Genomic DNA, 23,124 nt, shown 5'->3' with positions numbered 1-23,124 from the left:
TCTAAACAATTTTATATACAGAATCCTGTGTTACTGTAACATTAAGACAAATACTAATTTTAGTTCTGTGACAAAAATTATTCCTTATTCACATGAACAGTCTTTTTATGAGTAGTCCCACTGACTCAATGGAACTTCATGTGTGAAAGAGAATGTGTAAGATCGGGCACTAATTGCTTTATACATTGGATCAGTTTTTTTCACCTAGTTAATGTTTCATACATTGTGTTACACTTAAAATGTGCATTTACAATCCTCACTGAAGGGAATTTATTTTACTGAGAATTTCCACCTTCTGCAGGAAAACAAAACCTTACAAGGCCGATGTGATCAGTCTTTGTTCCCTTGGCACTGCTCAGCAGGGAGAAGGGAGTTAAGAGGAGCACAGAATTTAGTCCGTTGCCAATGATGAAAATCTAAATGAATACTTACTAGAATTATACAAACCTTTGTTTTTAGCATTAGATATTTTTAATGACTGGATTGACGAAACGATTGAAAAGGTATTTACTTTTTATCGTCATGATTTTTATCCAAGTTGCATGACATACTCCTAGCCAAAAGGTAAAAGGAGACCATCTCAAGGCAAAGACTCCAGAGTTCTACTGCCTCTTGGTCATTATGTGGCCACAGCTTACCCATCTGTAACTTACCAACCTAGTAGGAAACCTTGTCTTACAGAATCTCCATCACACCTGGGTTCCCCTTTCCTTGATGGCTACCAGGGGCAATTCAGATTTTTTGTCATTAAACTCTGGATTATAAGACGTGCCTTCTACTTCCTGCTAAAAGTTCTGCCTGCAACAGTAAAAGCTACTTTTGCTGTTTCAGGTAGAAGTTTTTGGAGTAGGGAACTAAGAGGCACACTGAACATTAATTGTAGCTGTTAGTTTGTCTTGTATATTATGAATTTCTGAAGTTCCAACCATAAACAAAAAGGATTTTCTCTGGAGATGACTCACAGGAAATGTCTCATTTACCTGAAGTGTCACAGTTGACTTGTTCTAAACAGGCATAAAAACAGAAGTTGTCTAATTTGTAAAATGTCTCAATGCTGAGATTGAAGGAGGCTTTTGTCAATTCTGGTCTTAGCCCAAAAACCCTTGCATGTTCAGAGTACTGGATGTAGGAGGCATCTGGTAGGGAGACAATAGCCAATGTTTGTTTTTTGATCGTGGAGCCAATGCAGCATGTAGGGAAGGCATCAATCTTAATAAAATTTGGCAAGAAAAGTGATCCCAAAGTGTTCCCCCAACTTGGATTTCATAGTTGTAGTAAGTTCAAATATACCTGTTGCTTCCTCAACATAAGTTTGAAGGGGCAAATACAGTTCTAACTTCACTTTTCCTTTTTCCTTTTGTTAGACAGGAGGAAGATATTTTGCCCATGTCACTATTTTCTGGACAAAGAGGCTTTTTTAAAAAATGCTATCGCAAAATACCTCGGCCTGTTTGATAATGATAAAGTAGCAGCTTGGGCTTGCTCTGTTAATGAAACACAGGAACAGTGTGTTCCTTAGTTTGGTGCTGTCTAACAGGAAAAGAACTCTATCATTTGCATTCTCCTGTTACTCATAAACTTTTTTTTTAAATCATAAAAAAAATAAGGAAGAAATATCTTTTGCAAAACTTCAGTTCCCTTACGTGCTCCACTGATAAAGGCAAGTTCTCTGAATCAGAGGTTGATCAGTCAAACCAGGATCAACAAGAGAAATTGTTTTCCTCCAGAGCCCTTTGATACAATGTGTACATTTAAAAACATTATCAATATAATAGATATTCAACCAGACAAAGAGGAGGAAAAGAAATCAACAGGCAAATCCCCACTATCAAAAAAGGAGTGAGCACTGTCTTTACATTCTTCCTTTGAAGATGTTATAATAGCAGAGTGTGAGAACCCTGATAAGGGAAAGGAGGCTCAATCAGCAGATAAAATTCTACAAAAGTTCCAAAGCCAGCATGGTGACTATTTCTAAAGTAGATATGGCAGTAGCCTCAAAGCCAAAGATATGATCTTACCATCTGTAAGTGATTACTTTTCAAGATCATGCAGTTAGGAAAATTGAAGCTACCTTAAGGAGAAACTGAAACAGCTGCAGCCTTCTGAAAAGCATTTTTATCCCCAACATATTTTGTTAAAACAGCCTGTCTCTCCTGTTGTATTGACTTAAAAAGAAACCTGTCCTTAAAAATAGAATGATTTTTTCCATCTATTCTCAGGCCTGGTCTACACTACAAAGTTAAGTCCCCATAAGCCACCTTGCGTAGACCTAATTGTGCATGTGTGTATGCCTACATTTGTCTGATGTAAACTCTCCGTTATGCCGACATAGCAACACCACCTCCCCAAGTGGCATTGAGTCATGGTCAATATACTGAGGTTGACCCAGCGCAAATGTAGATGCTCTGTTACCGATGTTGACACAAACAGTCCTCCAGCACCTCTTCCACAATGCCTGAAACTGACCACTCTGGTCACAGTTGTGAACTCCACAATCCAGGGATTACACAGACTGGAAGACCTCTCCCCCTTTAAAGCCCTGCAGATTTTTCCTGATTGTCCAGATTGGCAAGCACACCAAGCAGCTCTCCACAGTTATGTGCAACTGTCCAGCTGACCGTGCTGGCTACACAATCCAGACACGCATCATCTTGGAGTAGACAGGAGCTACTGGATCTCCTGGGCCTGTGGGGAGAAGAGGTTGTACAAGCTCAGCTACGGACCAGCCATAGAAATGTGAACATAAATGAGCAAATTGCATGGGGGGCTGCAGAAGAAGGACTATGATGGGGATCAGCAGCAGTGTTGTGTGAAAACAAAGGAATTGAGACAGATATACTAGAAGGCCAGGGAGGCTGACAGTTGATCCACTGCTGAGCCGCAGACCTGCTGCTTTTACTAAGAGCTGCATGCCACAATTGGCAGAGACCCCACCACCACTTTGCACACCACCATGGATACCTCTGAGGAGGCAGTCACAGGCCCCTGGTGTAAACAGTGAGGCTGAGTAGGAGGAAGAGAATGGGGCACATGTGAGCTAGGACCTGTTTGAGCATCCACCACAGTCCAGGCAATTCTGGCAGTCGAGCATGGGCAAGCCCGATGCAGGCAAAGGAGCCTTGGGTAAGTGTGTTTGTTTCCAATTACCGTGATGGTATCCCCAATTTAGCAGGACAAAGGTATCGACTTTTCATTTATTTACTCATACTATAAGAGGTAGCTGTAGAACAAAGAGAGAACATAAGAACGGCCATACTGGATCAGACCAAAGGACTGTCTAGCCCAGTATCCTGTCTTCTGACAGTGACCAATGCCAGGTGCCCCACAGGGAATGAACAGAACAGATAATCATCAAGTGATCCATTCCCTGTCACCCATTCCCAGTTTCTGGCAAACAGAAGCTAGGGACGCCATCCTTGCCCATTGATGGACCTGTCCTCCATGAACTTATCTAGTTGTTTTTTGAACCCTGTTATAGTCTTGGCCTTCACAACGTCCTCTGGCAAGGAGTTCCACAGGTTGACTATCTGTTGTGTGAAGAAATACTTCCTTTTGTTTGTTCTAAACCTGCTGCGTATTAATTTCATTGGTGACTCCTAGCTCTTGTATTAGGAGGAAGAGTAAATAATACCTCCTTATTTACTTTCTCCACACCAGTCATAATTTTATAGACCTCTATCATGTCTCCCCCTTAGTCATGTCTTTTCCAAGCTGAAAAGTCCCAATCTTGTTAATCTCTCCTCATATGGAAGCCGATCCATATGCCTATTAATTTTTAATGCACTTTTCTGAACCTTTTCCAATTCCAGTATATCTTTTTTGAGATGGGACGACCACATCTGCCCGCAGTATTCAAGATGTGGGCATACCATGTATTTATATAGATGCAATATAATATTTTCTGTCTTATCTATCCCTTTCTTAATGATTCCCAACATTCTGTTCGCTTTTTTGACTGCTGCTGCACATTGAGTGGATGTTTTCATAGAACTATCCACAATGACTCAAAGTTCTCTTTTTTGAGTGGTAACAACTAATTTAGACCCATCATTTTAAATGTATAATTGGGATTATGCTTTTCAACATGCATTGCTTTGCATTTATCAACATTGAATTTCATCTGCCATTTTGTTGGCCAGTCACCCAAGTTTTGTGAGATCCTTTTGTAGCTCTTCACAGTCTGCCTGGGACTTAACTATCTTGAGTAGTTTTGTATCATTTGCAAATTTTGGCACCTCACTGTTTACCCCTTTTTCCAGATCATTTATGAATATGCTGAATAGGACTGATCCCAGTACAGACTCCTTGGGGACACCACTATTTACCTCTCTCCATTCTGAAAACTGACCATTTATTCCTACCCTTTGTTTCCTATATTTTAACCAGTTACCAATCCATGAGAGGACCTTACCTCTTATCCCATAACAGCTTACTTTTGCTTAAGAGTCTTTGGTGAGGGATCTTGTCAAAGTCTGTCTGAAAATCTAAGTACACTATATCCACTGGATTCCCCTTGTCCATATGCTTGTTGACCCCCTCAAAGAATTCTAGTAGATTGGTGAGGCATGATTTCCCTTTACAAAAACCATGTTGTCTCTTTCCCCAACAAATTATGTTCATCTGTGTGTCTGACAATTTTGTTCTTTACTATAGTTTCAACCAGTTTACCTGGTACTGAAGTCAGGTTTACTGGCCTGTAATTGCCGGGATCACCTCTGGAGCCCTTTTTAAAAATTGGTATCACGTTAGCTGTCCTCCAGTCATTTTGTACAGAAGCTGATTTAAATGATAGGTTAGAAACTATAGTTAGTAGTTCTGCAATTTCTCGTTTGAGTTCCTTCAGAACTCTTGGGTGAATACCATCTGGTCCTGGTGACTTATTACTGTTTAGTTTATCAGTTTGTTCCAAAACCTCCTCTAATGACACCTCAATCTGGGACAATTCCTCAGATTTGTCACCTAAAAAAAGCTCAGGTTTGGGAATCTCCCTCAAATCCTCAGCTGTGAGGACCAATGCAAAGAATTAATTTAGTTTCTCTGTAGTGGCCTAATCATTCTTGAGTGCTTCTTTAGCATCTCAATTGTCCATTGGCCCCTCTGGTTGTTTAGCAGGCTTCCTGCTTCTGATGTACTTTCAAAAAGTAATAATTTTTTTTGTCTTTGGCTAGTTATTCTTCAAATTATTTGAGGTAGAGTCATTATCTGCTTTTCATTTCTCTGTACAGGTAGGTAGGGGGTCATCTGGAACAATTTGTTAATGTACACAGGGATGTCTCTTAAACCCTCCTGAGAGCTTGACAAAACTTTGGAGGCACTCTGCAGTCCTCTCTCAAAGGTTTTTAAGAATGGAAGCCTTATTTCTTCTTCTGCCTCAGGACACTTTCCAATGCCAGTTGGTGATCACTTTGGCAGGTACCATTACAGTACGCAGGCTAGCAGCATATGGGCCCTGGCAGCTTTGGGGCATCAGCTGAAGCTGTGCCTTTTGTGTCTTTGTTACCATCAGAGGTGAGATATCAGCTAAAATCACTACTGCTGTGGAAAATGGTGGCAGTATTCAGTGCTATTGCTTTATACTCTTTGTTTTATGCAACTGAGCATATCTCTCACCCCTGGCAGGCCATACTCACCATGGTTGGTGCTGTGAGTGTTGCTGTGCACAAGCACTCCGAAGCAGAAGTGTCAGTAAGCCTGTCTTCTTTACAACTTTAGGGGAGCAAGGGAAGGGAGTTTTGAATCATAACTTTCACTTTCCATTGTGACTGCACTGACAATGGTACCTCTGTGTGTTTTATCTATAGCGGCTTCTGTTGCGGTCTTAAGGGGTTTCCCCTCCACACCTGCGGAATGCCTGAGCTAGCTAAGCAAGAGAAAGAAGAGGACTTGGAATGACATTTTCAATTACAATCCTGCAAGCCAGTGCTGCATCAGACCACGAACAGAGACTCTGGAGGACAAATATTGCAGATTTTATGGAGAAGGATACAGAAGACAGGCCCAGGAGTCAGAGAGGGAGATGCACCAGGACGTAATGGGGTTTTCGCAGCAGCAAACACAGAGGCTTCAGACTCTTGTGGACCCACAGATTCAATAATGCCGAGTTCACCTCCTTTGCAATCCATGGAGATCAGCAGTATAGCATCTCCCTACAACCCCCGGCCAACGTTTCCCATAGCATCCCTACTCTTACCACTCCACATCAGGGGATGTCAAGGAGAACCACAGCTTAATATGCATTGACCTATGAGAGCCACGGCTGACATACGTATAGCTAAAATGCGCATGAATGTGCCTTCCCCTTTTTTAAGCAAAATGGCTGGCGGTATTGAAAGTATCTACTTACTTGTGATTGTACACTTTGACAACTCACAGGATCAGTGACAAACATAGTGTATATAATAATCATAAATGTGCAGCAAGCAATTCAAAAATAATAGATGCATTGTCGGTGTTATTCCTACATGTCTACCAAGCACCACATAATTCCCAACAGTCCCCTGAACTGCATGATAAGATAGAGCATGGTATACCACAACACATTATTGTGGCTCGCTGTTAGTGCTCTTTCAAAGCCTCCCTACACTGTATACTTCCGTGTTGAGCTCTTCTGACAGCCTTTGTATCTGACTATTCAAACTCAGCAGACAACCACTCCACCTCTGCCATCCACCCTGGCAGCAATTTTTCCCCTCGTTGCTTCACAGATATTATTAAGGACACAGCAGACAGCTATAACCATTGGGATATTTTTCTCACTGAGATCCAGTCTTGTCAGTACACAACACCAGCGCCCCTTCAATCTACCAAAAGCACTGTCATTCTGCGCCTGCTGAGTCAGTAGTTGAATCTTTCCTTGGTGCTGTGGAGGTGGCTGATGTATGGCTTCATGAGCAAGGGGTAGGCATGGTCCCTCAGGATAACTGTTGGCATCTATTGCTTCACCTCAGTTTGGGAATGCCATATCTGCAAATCCATCCATTATGTCCTGCACATTCCCTGGAGTCTCAGTCCTGTGTAGCAGGAGACAATTAATGGCCCTACACGCTTGCATGACAATGGCCCCATGGTAGATTTTCCAAAATGATTTTTCATTGACTGGTAGCAATCCGGTGTTGCAAGTTTCCACAGTGCAATCACCACCTGCTTTTCCACAGTCAGTGCAGCTCCCATTTTGATATCCATGCTCTGGAGGGCTGGGACTGGCTTGGCACACAGATCCAGAAATGTGTCCTTTCATATCCAAAAGTTCTGCAGCCCCACTTGTCATGGCATTATCATGCAATCTTACCAGTTAGTGCTCATTTTTCAGGCTGAGAGAAACAAGCACTCCACCAGTTGCAGCTGCTCCACGAATGCTACAAACAGTCTTGAATTGGTTCTCAGTTTGTTCTGTCTGACCTCCTGGAAATTGTCATGTTCCCCGGGGCAGCTCTTGTGGCTCCGCAAATATGGGAGGATCATGTGTCCTTTACTTGCAGTACTCATGACAATTGTGCAGAGCTGTGCAGACTCCAAATTTCTGTCACAGATGGCAGACAGCAGCAAGTCCCATACAGGTATCAGGGATTTTCCAAATAGATATGAAAATTATGGGCTAGAGAGTGCATTACAGGGTGGAGAAAGTTACATAATGGGAACTTGGCCCCGTGCTCCCAGTCACTCCCCCATGACTTGTTTTTGCCCTACCAGGCATTGCCAAAATTTCCCAAAAGACAGTGTGCTGGATGGTGGCAAGCTCCATGCTGGGATACCTACTCGTGGTGCACTGCACTCTGCATTGACACAAGCAATCCTGCTGAGTATGCAGAGCACTGATGCAAGGCACCAAGTATGCATCAACGTGCACAAGTGATATACTAACGGCAGCGAGCGGCTTTGTGCCAACACAACTTGCATCAGCAAAAGTTTGTAGTTTGGACATGACTTCAGAAAGCTATCTGTAGCAAATGGGGCATCTCTTTCATATCCATTTTGAGAGAGTAATACTAAACATTTACCCATTTTAAAAAAATGCAAAGATAAATCAGTTGTCACACCTCAGAGGAGATTCTTAGCATGTTTTGGTTTGGATCCTATGGATGAAAAAGAAAAAAACTATGGCATAAACCTGCTATCTGTACAGCTGTTCAAATACATCATAAAAAAACTAAACAGATAAGTCATCGGTATTACTTGTGTCCTTTCATCCAAGATGTAAAAGATCAAAATAATTCAAATCCCTTTTAGCCAGACTGATAAATAATAGTTATATTAGGCTTATGCATAGGTAGGTCAGATAATATCAGAACAGAGTTAAGAAGGACTTGTGTGTTAAAGAGCTTTGACTTCAAGAAAACATTCTGTAGATTCTACCTGTTCCTCAGTTCATATAATTGTCACAGCCGGTTGAAGCAAAATGCTACACTTTCAAGAGAAGAGAGCAGTAGGATGTGTTAGAAGAGGCTGAGAAGAGTGGAGTGGATGGTGATGAGAAGATGTAGGGCCAATTGCGCGGGGGGGGGGGGGGTAAGAGGGAGGGGAAATGGGAGTGCCATTTGACCTGGACCTCAAGCTCAAAGGGGGCCTCAAATTTTAGACACTTGTCAATTTTTTGATATTTGATAAGTTTCGCAGCTTGGTTTTATGGGAGGTACAAAGGTATACAAGCAGTTCTGCTTGAGCATAATTCAAACTGTATTTTCTCCAGCTGTGGAAACCACACACTAAACCTTGTAGGTGTTGACTGTGCTGAATCATGCAAGGAGGCAATTAAATACTTTGGAACTGTTCAGCAAATGTACAGTCTCTTCAGTAGCAGTCCACAAAGGTGGGAAAATCTGAAGCAATATCTTCCTGTTTCACTGCATGGGATGTCCGAAACAAGATGGTCTGCATGGATTGATGGTGTTCAACCAGTTGCGCAGTGTTTGAATTCAGTGAGAAAGGCTTTAAATGAACTTGAATCTCTCAATCTCACTGCACAGGCTTGAACTGAACTTCTGTCTATTCAGAAGTACATGTCCAAATTTGAATGCATTCTGATGTCATCTTTGTGGATGAAGCTACTTACAATGATTCACCAAACTAATCTGGTAATCGAAGCACGCAGTGCTACACTTGATGTTGAGAGGGATAACACTGAAAGTCTTATCAATGACATTCAACCGATTTGTGAACAATAGGATGTGATCCTGACCTGAGTCCAAATTAATAGCACAGAATATTGGCCTTTCATCTGAGTTCTCCACCAGTCGCAACTTACCTACTGAATCCGATGCCGAGCAGCATTATAGGGTCAATGTCTTCCCTGTCGTCACTGACTCTCTTCAATTAGGTCTTACACGTCAATTTGAGCCACTGCGACTAATTTGTACCCTTTTTGGATTTCTTTGGCAGTTCAACAGATTGAATACAGCAATACAGCGGTGCATAGACAATCCAGGAAGTTTTTGGAAAGCGTAGGGGACAATTTCCTGGTGCAAGTGCTAGGGGAGCCAACTAGGGGGAGCGCTTTTCTTGACCTGCTGCTCACAAACCGGGTAGAATTAGTGGGGGAAGCAAAAGTGGATGGGAATCTGGGAGGCAGTGACCATGAGTTGGTTGAGTTCAGGATCCTGACACAGGGAAGAAAGGTAAGCAGCAGGATACGGACCCTGGACTTCAGGAAAGCAGACTTTGACTCCCTCAGGGAACAGATGGCCAGGATCCCCTGGGGGACTAACATGAAAGGGAAGGGAGTCCAGGAGAGCTGGCTGTATTTCAAGGAATCCCTGTTGAGGTTACAGGGACAAACCATCCCGATGAGTCGAAAGAATAGTAAATATGGCAGGCGACCAGCTTGGCTTAATGGTGAAATCCTAGCGGATCTTAAACATAAAAAAGAAGCTTACAAGAAGTGGAAGGTTGGACATATGACCAGGGAAGAGTATAAAAATATTGCTCGGGCATGTAGGAAAGATATCAGGAGGGCCAAATCGCACCTGGAGCTGCAGCTAGCAAGAGATGTCAAGAGTAACAAGAAGGGTTTCTTCAGGTATGTTGGCAACAAGAAGAAAGCCAAGGAAAGTGTGGGCCCCTTACTGAATGAGGGAGGCAAGCTAGTGACAGAGGATGTGGAAAAAGCTAATGTACTCAATGCTTTTTTTGCCTCTGTTTTCACTAACAAGGTCAGCTCCCAGACTGCTGTGCTGGGCATCACAAAATGGGGAAGAGATGGCCAGCCCTCTGTAGAGATAGAGGTGGTTAGGGACTATTTAGAAAAGCTGGACGTGCACAAGTCCATGGGGCCAGACGAATTGCATCCGAGAGTGCTGAGGGAATTGGCGGCTGTGATTGCAGAGCCCTTGGCCATTATCTTTGAAAACTCGTGGCGAACGGGGGAAGTCCCGGATGACTGGAAAAAGGCTAATGTAGTGCCCATCTTTAAAAAAGGGAAGAAGGAGGATCCTGGGAACTACAGGCCGGTCAGCCTCACCTCAGTCCCTGGAAAAATCATGGAGCAGGTCCTCAAAGAATCAATCCTGAAGCACTTAGAGGAGAGGAAAGTGATCAGGAACAGTCAGCATGGATTCACCAAGGGAAGGTCATGCCTGACTAATCTAATCGCCTTTTATGATGAGATTACTGGTTCTGTGGATGAAGGGAAAGCAGTGGATGTATTGTTTCTTGACTTTAGCAAAGCTTTTGACACGGTCTCCCACAGCATTCTTGTCAGCAAGTTAAGGAAGTATGGGCTGGATGAATGTACTATAAGGTGGGTAGAAAGCTGGCTAGATTGTCGGGCTCAACGGGTAGTGATCAATGGCTCCATGTCTAGTTGGCAGCCGGTGTCAAGTGGAGTGCCCCAGGGGTCGGTCCTGGGGCCCGTTTTGTTCAATATCTTCATAAATGATCTGGAGGATGGTGTGGATTGCACTCTCAGCAAATTTGCGGATGATACTAAACTGGGAGGAGTGGTAGATACGCTGGAGGGGAGGGATAGGATACAGAAGGACCTAGACAAATTGGAAGATTGGGCCAAAAGAAATCTAATGAGGTTCAATAAGGATAAGTGCAGGGTCCTGCACTTAGGATGGAAGAATCCAATGCACCGCTACAGACTAGGGACCGAATGGCTCGGCAGCAGTTCTGCGGAAAAGGACCTAGGGGTGACAGTGGCCGAGAAGGTGGATATGAGTCAGCAGTGTGCCCTTGTTGCCAAGAAGGCCAATGGCATTTTGGGATGTATAAGTAGGGGCATAGCGAGCAGATCGAGGGACGTGATCGTTCCCCTCTATTCGACACTGGTGAGGCCTCATCTGGAGTACTGTGTCCAGTTTTGGGCCCCACACTACAAGAAGGATGTGGATAAATTGGAAAGAGTACAGCGAAGGGCAACAAAAATGATTAGGGGTCTAGAGCACATGACTTATGAGGAGAGGCTGAGGGAGCTGGGATTGTTTAGTCTGCAGAAGAGAAGAATGAGGGGGGATTTGATAGCTGCTTTCAACTACCTGAAAGGGGGTTTCAAAGAGGATGGCTCTAGACTGTTCTCAATGGTAGCAGATGACAGAACGAGGAGTAATGGTCTCAAGTTGCAATGGGGGAGGTTTAGATTGGATATTAGGAAAAACTTTTCACTAAGAGGGTGGTGAAACACTGGAATGCGTTACCTAGGGAGGTGGTAGAATCTCCTTCCTTAGAGGTTTTTAAGGTCAGGCTTGACAAAGCCCTGGCTAGGATGATTTAACTGGGACTTGGTCCTGCTTTGAGCAGGGGGTTGGACTAGATGACCTTCTGGGGTCCCTTCCAACCCTGATATTCTATGATTCTATGATTCTATGAATAATGAAGATCTACTTTCTGCAGCTGAACAATTTCAGCAACAGTACAACAAAGAAATCTCAAATGATCTCTGTGACGAGGTCATCTTCCTCAAATGAATATTCTACAAACTTTAAATTGGATTGCAAGCCAAAGGAATTGCTTCAAGAAATACTCGGACTTGGACTCTCTGGGGTGTTTCCTAATATTACAATTGCACTGCATGTTTTTGTCAGTTTGCCTGCATCTGTGGCTTCACATGAATGCACCTTCAATGTGTTGAAGCAGGTGGTGAACTATCACCGTTCAACTATGGGACAAGAGCTTCTGAATGGGCTCACCATGCTTAATATCACCCGTGACATTGCATGAAAGCTAGATTTTTTCATCAATAATAAGTGCATTTGCACAGAAAAAGGCTAGAAAAGCATTTGTTCAATTAAAAAATATTCAAATTGTCTCACTCTTTTTTGGTGCCTTATTTTGTTTTCATGTGTCTTTTTTTTCTTTTTTTAAATTATGTCTAGGGGGCTTCAAAAGCTGGAAATGGCATGGGCCTCTCTGGACCTCTGAGGGGGCCTGAGAAGATGACAGCCATGCTTATTGCAGGCATGTGGAATCAGGAGTTCAGAGTCTGTAGAAAATGAAAGACAAGGTTTTGTGGAATATAGAAGTTTTGAGACATAACCATCCAGATGTGGAACAGTAACTTTACAGTACTCATCAGCAACTACACACCACACCACAGAAACACTAACCCAGGAACCAATCCCTGTGGCAAACCTTGTTGCCTACTCTGCCCCATATCTACTCTACGACACTATCAGAGGACCCAACCGCATCAGCCACACCATCAGGGGCTCATTCACCTACTAATGTTATATATGCCAGCAATACCCCTAATGTACATTGACCAAACTGGACAGTCCCTACGTAAAAGAATACATGGACACAAATTGGACATCAGGAATGGTGACATACAAAAAGTAGTAGGAGAACACTTCAATTTTCCTGGACATTCTATAACAGATTTCAAAGTAGCTATACTTAAAAAAAAAAAAAAAAAAAAAAAAAAAAAAAAAAATTCAGAAACACACTTCAGAGAGAAACAGCAGAACTAAAATTTATTTGCAAATTTAACACCATTAATTTGGGCCTGAATACGGACTGGGAGTGGCTGGCTCATTACAAAAGCAGCTTTGCCTCTCCTGGAATTGACACCTCCTCATCTATTTTTGGGAGTGGACTACATCCACCCTGATCGAATTGGTCCTGTCAGCACTAGTTCTCCACTTGTGAGGTAACTCCCTTCTCTTCATGTGTCAATATAGTAGTGCCTGCATCTGTAATTTTCACTCCATGCATCCGATGAAGTGGGTTGTAGCCCATGAAAGCTTATGCCCAAATAAATGTTAGTCTTTAAGGTGCCACCGGACTCCTTGTTGTTTTTGTGGATACAGACTAACATGGCTACCCCCTGATACTTGTACAGTACTTAAGAGCGATGATTAGCCAAGAAATTCCACTTCATTCTAGGAGTGCTTATAGCTATGTAGAAGGTTAAAATGATATAATCTTTGTTACAAAATTCTATAGTTATCAGTCCAGCTTTCAGGTGAGTTGGAGAGGTTGGGGATGTCCCAGTAAAAGATATGTCTGTGAGGCAATAGCCTGGGCCTTTGGTAGTGATTTTTTTTTTTAAATTACTTTAATCTGAAAGGGCAATCTCCAACAACGCTTGTTCTTATATTTATCTGCTTGGAACAGTTAGGTGCTGGCTCAGTGATCTACTGGCATTATATAATCTCTCCCAAGCTGGGTGTATCAAACCTTCTTGTAAGTTTCCAGGCCAGTAGTAGCTATGCGTACAGTGGAAGCAGTCTGCTGAGACCCTGGCTGGAGGAAGTACCATGTATTGTTGTTAAGTTATATTGCTGAGTTCTAGTGGGAATCAGTCAGTTCAACATGGGACATTTCAATGTTAATAAGAAAGGATGGGTATATAAGAGGAGAACCCCAATACATACAAAGGGCATGACTTTTTATACTGTTATTTAACACCAGCTATAGCATAGGAATGTGCAAGAATGGCTATACTGGGTCAGACCAAAGGTCCATCTACTCCAAATCCTGTCTTCCGACAGTGGCCAGTGCCAGGTTCCTGAGAAGGAATGAACAGAACAGGTAATCATCAAGTGATCTATCCCCTCTCGCCTATTCCCAGCTTCTGGAAAACAGAGGCTAGGGACACCACCTGGCTAATAGCCACTGATGGACCTGTCCTCTATGAATTTATCTAGTTAATTTTCGAACCCTGTTACAGTCTTGGCCTTCACAACATCCTCCGTCAAAGAGTTCTACAGGTTGACTATGCGTTGTGTGAAGAAACACTTCCTTTGGTTTACTTGTGGCACCTTAGAGACTAACAAATTTATTAGAGCATAAGCTTTCGTGAGCTACAGCTCACTTCATCGGCTGTAGCTCACGAAAGCTTATGCTCTAATAAATTTGTTAGTCTCTAAGGTGCCACAAGTACTCCTTTTCTTTTTGCGAATACAGACTAACACGGCTGCTACTCTGAAACCTTCCTTTGGTTTGTTTTAAACCTGCTGCCTATTAATTTCATTTGATGACCTCTAGTTCTTGTGTTATGAGAAGGAATAAATAACACTTCCTTATTTACTTTCTCCACATCAGTCATGATTTTATAGACCTCTATCATATCCCCTCTTAGTTGTCTCTTTTTCAAGCTTGACATCTCTTTCTTGCTTCTATGTTTGTGGGCACACTTCATTTCAGTTAGACAGCTAAATATTTGACTGTGGTATTTAGATATCCATGATATATTAATTGAATTTGTATGTAACTGTGCCCACAATCTGAGGTGCAGAAAAAAAGGTCAGCTTTTAAATATCTGTACTAAATTGTCAAAGAAGCTGTTTTAATTTTGTCCTCTTAAGTTCTTGGGGTAAGAGGAAGAAAGTAGTTATGTCCACAGTTTTAACTAATATGTCTCATTAAAATGTGGTATGATGGTACTGTGTAAATGTTATTTATGCTTTAATATATAGTACAGTCTCAATCTGTTTATTGAGGGAGAAAAACATTTTGTCACAATTAAAATTTCTTATTTAATAATCCTGCAGAAAAGATGTTCTAAATCTTAAAATTTAATAATGTGTACTATTCTATTAAAATAAAAACTCTGTACTCAAAACTTTCCAGCACGTACAAGTGAGGAAATTCCAAGCATTCTGCTGTGACAGATACTGTTAGTGGGAAGTTGTCCACTGACGTCAAAACAGAGAATGGCAAACAGCTTTGTTCATGTCATATAAAAATGCATAGTCTTGGATAAACTCTGTGTTAGTAACAGAGCTATCAATGATATATGGGCAGCTTCAGATGCATTCCCATGTGCATTCAATTCAATTCTACATTCCAGATTTTATTTAATGAGCAACTGATGGAGCCAAGACCTGGCACTGCACAAAATATCATAGCCTGTTTTATCCAGTCCCAAAGGAAAAACAAGATGAACAAATTCAGAATTAACACAGGATTATTACAGAGTTGTGACTTTTATTTCTCCATTAATAATTCTGAATAACACATTTGGGATGTGTAAAATGATGGTTAATTTGTAAAAAAGAGTTTGTGCCAAAATTCCTGCAGTAGTTTAACCACTAAAAAGCCAGTTACGATTAATGTGAGTGATATGTATGTAAAGCATGCAGAATTATCAGGATGTATCCCCTCTTTTTTTGTATTTACATTTTTTAAAAAAGTTATTTCTTTGAGTTGCGTTGTCTAAACAGCATTGCTATATCATTTTTTTTGGCAGTATAATGCATTTCTTCAGGTTCATTGTGGAGAGACAATTTTAGGTTAAAGTCATGTCCCCTTGATGGAGTTGGTGGGGAGTGTAGTGTAGTGTGGTTGTAGTTTGTAGTTGTACAGTTAAATATACATTTGTGCAAAGAGATTTGTGCATGCAGTTATTCATGCCCCTGGACTTATCAAGCTCGTCATATAAATAGGAGTTTTGCGTGTAAAATGAGTGCAGGGTATGCCTCTTTGTTCGTGCAATTCTGTACTGGCAAGGAGATGGATTAAATCAGGTTTTCCCGATTTCCCTTCCAGACAAAGACATGTTTTCTTGTTCCCCTCCCCCAAAATTTCTTATTTTAACCATAGGGAGGCAAAATTTAATAACCGTAGCCATAACATAACAAATACAGTTATAAAAAAGAGAATGAGAAAGTAAACTTGATGAACTTTGCTGTCCAAAATGAATCATCAGTAATCTCCTTTTGCCGATGCCTTTAACGTTTCCGGAAAATATGCACTTCTGCTCTTAATTTGAAGAGTCTACTCACTCCTGCTTCTAGCTTCTTGTGTTGTGCCACAGTTTTAAAGACATTTTTAGCAACAAGAGCTTGGTGGTATATAAGGGAGTGGAATTGCAAAGTATTAGGTGCAGGGTTAGGCATCTGTTTGACCAAGCATACATTCTTACCAGCCATTGACTTGGCACCATCTATTCAGATGGCAATACACAACTCCCACTGAATGTGGAAGTCTTTGCCAGCTTCCTGAAATATCTTGAATAAACATTCTCCTATTTTCTGTCCTGGCACAGCTTTACAAATGAATAAGTCTCTTTCAAGTATCAGAAGGGTAGCCATGTTAGTCTGGATCTGTAAAAGCGGCAAAGAGTCCTTATAGACATGAGCAGCTAACGTGGATAGTGTTGGAGCATAAGCATCTGACGAAGTGGGTATTCACCCACGGAAGCTTATGCTCCAATTTGTCTCTTAGTCTACAAGGTGCCACAAGTCTTTTTCAATAGAACAATCAGAATCTACAATAGCTATAAATACGAAGTGGTGCAGCCCCAGAAATATTGTTGAATCATAAGGCTGAGTTGTAAAGTAGTCATTTAGCCTAAATTTTGAAAGCAATTGGCCTTGGACTTCCTTGGCCACATCACTAATGTGACACAGAAGATTGTTGTTCAACAAAGGCACTGTTTTCACTTTGCTTTAAGCTCTATAATTTCTTAAACCGTATTTTTCAAGGCCTCAAGTTTTCTCTTCTTTTAAAAAAAAAAAAAAAAAAAAAAGCCCTCAGGTTCATCTGTTCATAATAGATGTTTGTTTCTAAGTGTAACAAGGACTTGAAGAGCCAGATCTTCAGAATATACTGTGGTACAGAATCACAGAATCACTGTAAAGCAGCACCTGGTATATGTTGTATGTTTGTGTTTTCATTTATCTTCCTGAACCATAATCAGAATAACTTCCAATGTCCTTCTCAGAAATGGACGCAGTTCTTCATCCCAGACTTGCATGACAATGTGATACCACCACTTTGTGCTTGTTTCCAGAGCACAAAAGTGGTGTTCCACATTGGTGAGCATGTCCGTGAATGCCACAAGCAAACTCGTGTTGTATGCGTTACTCGAGTTGATGTAGTCGGAGCCCTCACTGTCACTTTGGATCATAAGGAATAACTCGACTGCCAAACGTGATGTGCTAGTGAGACTTGTCAGCATACTCCTCAGCAGTTCGGGCTCCATTTCCGAAGACAGAATGTGCAGTACAAAAAACGTTGAAAGATGGCGCCAAAGGTGGACGGAAGCACAGGGTTGCTGGGATGCTAACTCATGCATCACGGGGAGTTGAGATAGGATCCAGAATGCCCTGCACCCTCTGCCCCCTTCCCACAAGACACAGCGCCAGAATGGGAAGAGGTGCTCTGTAGGATAGCTGCCCATAATGCACCTCTCCCAATGCCACTGCAAGTGCCGCAAATGTGGCCACACCAGTGCGCCTGCAGCTATCAGTGTGGACAGACTGCAGCGCTTTCCTTACTGTGCTCTCCAAAGGCTGGTTTAACTCAAAGCGCTCTACATCTGCAAGTGTAGCCATGTCCTCAGAGCCAACTAGCTGGAACACTGAATGAATGACACATGCAGTGAGGTTCTGTGAGTCTCAGCAAGGTCCTCAGGCCTTATTGATTATAGAAGATGCTTCTGTTAATCTCATTTCTGTTAATCCCATTTCATGACTTTGTCATAAATAACATTATAATAGGATTTATACTGTTTTACAGAAGGTAAATATAAGAGCATCTGCACGGGCACAGGCTTAATACCATTTTATTAGCAGGAGCTGTATTAGCCTGCTAAGCCCCTATACTGTACTAAACTGTGCTGGATCACTAATTGGGCTTCACACATTACAGAAATATGGTAGCCTTAAAGAGGCACACTTCTACTGGGCTTATGTTTTATATTCATTTTTTAATGAGAATTAGAATTTTGTAAAATGTCACCTTTTTTGTATGATCTCTGGGGCAACCCTTCAACCCCACATATCTTCTCCTTTGCAACCTTTGGTAGTGGTGGTGGGGGATTGGAATTTACAGTTTGCAAAACTTTTCATTAGACAACCTGTTAATAATAATGGTCAAGTTTATTACAGTAGTGCCCAAGGGACAGTCAAGAAAGGGGTCCCATTGTGTCTGGCACAGAGTAACAGTCTGGTCCTGCCCCAAAGAGTCTAAATAGACGAACAGGCTGGAAGAAGGGATATAACCTAAGCAGAGTGAACAATATGATGGCAACAAATGTCATGTTAATTCCATGATTGTGTGTGTGTGAGAGAGAGAGATTGATTTAGTTAGGAAAGGATAAGCTACGTGGAAAGAAAAGGGAAGGGAGAGGGGATATTGAAAGGAAGGTAGGTGAAGGACAGAACAGGGAAGAAGAGGGTAAGAGGGGCAGGTGTGAGTGAAGCTGAGGAGAAGAAACTGAGTGGAGGATAGGACAGGGTTGGACCAATCAGGACAGTCAAAACTCTAGAGAGTTCTCTGAATGTCCACAGGTTCCTGCTTTGGCTACTTCTGCAGCTGATCCTGGAATCTGTGGCTGATTCCTCTCTGCAATTTTTCCCTAAGGTCACATATGGGGGAGGAGGCAACATCTGGGTTTTAGTTTTGCAAAGTGTTGCAGGGATACTACTAGGTCTCTTCCATCTCTAACTTTTATGTTCTTGGAATATTACTGTTTGATTGTTCTGAATTGGTGACTCTTTCCTCTTCACACTGGGGTTTTGAAAAACTGAATAGTGTAAACTTCTAAAAGCTATAAAACTTGTAAAGAATTTCTCCTATCTCTTATTTAAAGTACAATAATTACATAAAACTGTATGTCAAACTGCTATAGAATAGGGTGAATATGAAATGTTTTACCCTGGGATTATCATACTCTCTATAGGTTTTTATATCTTTTATCATATGCTGCTTTTAAAGTTTTAAGATTATGGATGATAAACACTGCCCACGTTAGCTGCTCATGTCTATCCATGCAGCAAAGCTAAACATTTTGTCAGAAAAAAGGTCTCACATCATAAAATCTTTACATGAAAATAAATAAGCATTGCATGCAAATGTAATACATAGCAATAAACTCCAACTGCATTGTGTCTCCACAGTGTGGGGAAAGAAGGGAGTCTTCAGTCGATCTTAGAGCATGATTAACAAGAACTCATAACTAGTGGAGGCCTAAAACTTTAAGCATCTTAGTAACACCATAATTATATCAATAAATCTAACATCAGAACACTTAATGTTATAACAGAGTCTCAGTGTTGTGGTATATAATTACAGATAGTCTTTTAAGACTCTGTCCCAGTTTTGAATAGAACAGGCTTAGTGACTTGATTCACTGGATTCGTTTTTCTTCAACATTAAGGGGCATACCAAAGCCATTAATGCAATAATTTAGCTGTGTAGATAGAATTGAAATTTTAAGGTTATGAATTGTCTTAAGCATAATTAGCACTGTGTCTTGTATACTCTGATCCTCTGAAACAATGCATCAGCCTCCTTAATGGCTTAGTACTAACGAAAATTCATCCTCCAAGATGTTGGTTTAAATGAGTATCTAAACATATGGGTGCTGATGTGGAAATCCATGGGAACAGGCCATCTGAATTGTGTCAGTAATACAGTTGGATTGGCTTCTTTTGTTGTATTTCAACAATTCCACTACCTATGCCAAACAGCAGCAGAAAACAAAATATACTCACAGAGGATCTTTGAACTGCAAGGACGGTCAAGGATGGGTTTGGGACAAAGTTTAAGAGTTGCTAGGAAATGTACCTTCTTAGCACCAAAATTCAGAAACCATAAGAGGGGCTTGATACTGGAAGATGCTGAGCATTGCGGCCTCAATCCAGCAAAGCATTTAAACCCATGTGAATAAGGCACAAGGACAATGTCAGTGCCTAAAATAAGAAGTGAAATAGATGACTCGCAAAATGCTGCCAAATGAACAGTTAAGCAAACTGGAATATAGAACCCATTTTCCTCTAACTCTTTTCAGTTATAACCATTTTAGGTATTACTTATGCGGATAATAAGTACAACATTTGCAGACAGAAACACAATTTTTTTCAAGCTCTCCCTGCAAGACGGGTCTGTGCTAAAACAGCAGATAATCTAAATAGATATTTTAGAGGCAGAGAGGAGCTCCTTTTGAAAAATAAAATTACATTTCTCCCAGTCTTTCTCTCTAAATTCTTACCTACCTTATCCTTATTACTCATTATTTAATTCTGACAGAAGTAATAAGGTCCCCATGTTCCTTTCCTTCTGGAAATACCAACTAGCAAATGTCATTTTGCCCATTAATAGCAAAGCCAGTTTGTCTTATTCTCTTGATAAATTATGCCCGCTCGGTCTTTTGAGTATCATATATCTTGGGAAGCAGAATTTACAATTTAATATCAAATACTCCTATTACGGACTGAAGTAGATCAAATGTCTTACCAAGTTCTCTCAGGGAAAGTTAGATATTTACTGCCTGACCCCTATCCTCTGGAGTGGGGCACATAAGAGTCATGGGATTCAGAACAACATCTCCAGCCTACCTCCCTGTAGCATACATATGAAAAAATTTCTGCTGTGGTAAATTGCTGTTTGGGGAGGGCAGGGAGGGGAATCCTGAAGTTATTTCTGGTAATCAAAACTACTATAGAAGGAAGTAAAAAAAAGAAAAAAGAAAGAAACCAAAAAAGAAAGCAAGCAAACAACCTCCAAGTGTCAAAACCAAAGAGAAAAAACTTAAACTGCAGGCGAGCTCAACTCAAGCCCGTTCTTTGGATATCTGAGTCACTTTGTTTCCATTCTAGTACCACCGGAGCCATCCATACCAAGTATTATAAAAATATAAACACTTTAAAAGTGTTTGATAATTAAATCTTTAGTAGTGAGGTACTTCCATATAATTTGTATGTTTCATCCGACAGACTGAAGAAAACGAAAAAGTCTCTTGCCCCCGCACTCCATAAAAGTGAGAGAATTCTAAAAAAACCCAAAACAAACCCGACATGCATGTCTTATTACAAAGAAGGGGGTGTGGTTTTGATATTAAGCAAAAAGTATACCAACTACAAAGAGGGGAAATAATTGATTTGGTTCTCCTATTAATTATCTACATATATATATTTCAGTGGCTACAAACCTTCTGAGTGTTTAGTTTTAAAAGACATTAATGGCATGTGTACCTCAATTTTTTTTCTCTTTATCTGTTAGCTCTGAATTTCAACCTGTTCAATGAGGCCTAAATTGTTTTATTCTATTATTTATATTTTAGCTCAGGCAGTAGAATCAGATTCAATGTTGCGGCTGTATTTTCTCCTATTTTTGTACTAGTTTTATACAGGTTTTGTGCACTTTCCCTTTCCCCTTGTTGCAACATACCTACAGGGTGTTATTCCATTCTCACTTCCGTTTTACCTTGTCATTCCGTTGTCTTCAGTGGAGTTGCTTCTGATTTTTTTACTGGCATAAGTGAGAACCGAATCAAACTCCTTGTCATTTGGATAGATCATGAATACCCCCTTTGTTTTCTACATCTGCCAAGTCAGGTTGTTGAATAACCTTTTTTTGCCAGGAGTGGAGTCTGTATTAAGCATACCTTCACAAAGAGGTGTTCCTTGTTGAAGAAATTACTGTTGGTGCTTGATATATTTATATTCATCATTTCTAGGTTGAGAAGCTAGTGGTTATTTGTTTGTTTTCCTTTTCCAGGTCCTATTTAAGTGTTGTAAGAGAGAGAAAATGAAAGAGTTGTCAGATTTTTTTTTTTTTTTTTTTGGTAATAAAGGTTTTAGCCATTTGCTTTCTCATCAAAGAAGTTTTCCAACTAAATTAATCTGCTTCAATATTCATGATTGGTAGAGGCCAAAAGTAGTTTTATTTTTTCCAGCTGATTAGCTGTTGACCAACTAGTACAACCAACATGTCATGCAGATTTTTGACCAGGAAACAGTTTGTTTACTTCCTGCAATTCCTCTGAGAATGGTTTTCTTTACTAATGTCATAGATAGTATGGAACTGGTGTTCTGCATGAGAAAAATTTCTGTTGATTACCTTGATTCCATTTCCTCCCATTGATGAGAACAAACAAACAAAAATTTCAAATTGAGTTGAAATTAACAGCTATTACATCAGCATCAAGAAGGTGGTAAACTCACACGTGCTGTATAACAATCTGAATGTTGAAATGTAGAACTATGACCAGACATACAGGAACCTCATTGTACAGCATTGATTTAATTGTACCATGTCATATGCACTCTAACATCTGGAATTGCTTAATTGTCTTTCATAGTAAAGAAAGTACTTAGAGAATACTGATTTTCTCACTATAGTCGGTCAAGATTGATACATTATTATTTAATATGTAGATATCTGGAAGAAAGAGGTAGGCTAGAAGGGTTTGTAACATCCAGTCCTCCTCCTTGTCTATTCAAGATGGGGTTTTGGCTTTTTTTGTTTTTCCTGAAAAATATTTAGTGATTAAATGAAGAGAGGTAGGTCCAAACTTAAGTTTTCGTTGCTTTTGAAATGAGAAGTCTTGTATTTTTAACTTTTTTAAAATTTGAATGGGAAAACATGGAATGCAAACATGTATTTGGAGAGCTTCCCCCTTTATTTTTTCAGACCTTTGTTTTTTTCATGGTCCTTCCTTGATCACTCTTCATGCCCCTAGTGATGAGATAATATCAGTGGTCCATTTCAGCTTTCTCCCAGGTTCAGTAACTACTTCAGATTCTTATCTCAAAGTTTAGAGTTCTCAGAGATGCCACTATATTACTCTTATTTCAATGAAATTCATTAATCATCTTTGCAGTTGGCCTTTTAGTAGAATGAAAAATGTTAGCATCCAGGAAATATCAGGCTAAATCCTACTGGCTTTAGTCACCTAAGTAATCTGCAATGGGACTTAGAGTAGCAGCCGTGTTAGTCTGTATTCGCAAAAAGAAAAGG

The 23,124-nt window shown here is 40.7% G+C and overlaps 1 protein-coding gene across 6 annotated transcripts in view; it reads left to right on the top strand.

Moving 5' to 3' along the window:
* Positions 1 to 23,124, top strand: part of SPIDR (scaffold protein involved in DNA repair) — a 318,808-nt gene that overhangs the window by 136,800 nt on the left and 158,884 nt on the right. The window lies entirely within an intron of this gene.

This window comes from Dermochelys coriacea, chromosome 2, assembly GCF_009764565.3.
Source record: "Dermochelys coriacea isolate rDerCor1 chromosome 2, rDerCor1.pri.v4, whole genome shotgun sequence".
Classification (NCBI taxonomy): domain Eukaryota; kingdom Metazoa; phylum Chordata; order Testudines; family Dermochelyidae; genus Dermochelys; species Dermochelys coriacea.
The sequence above is the reverse complement of the archived record's forward strand: the minus strand, read 5'-3'. Positions and strand labels throughout refer to the sequence as shown.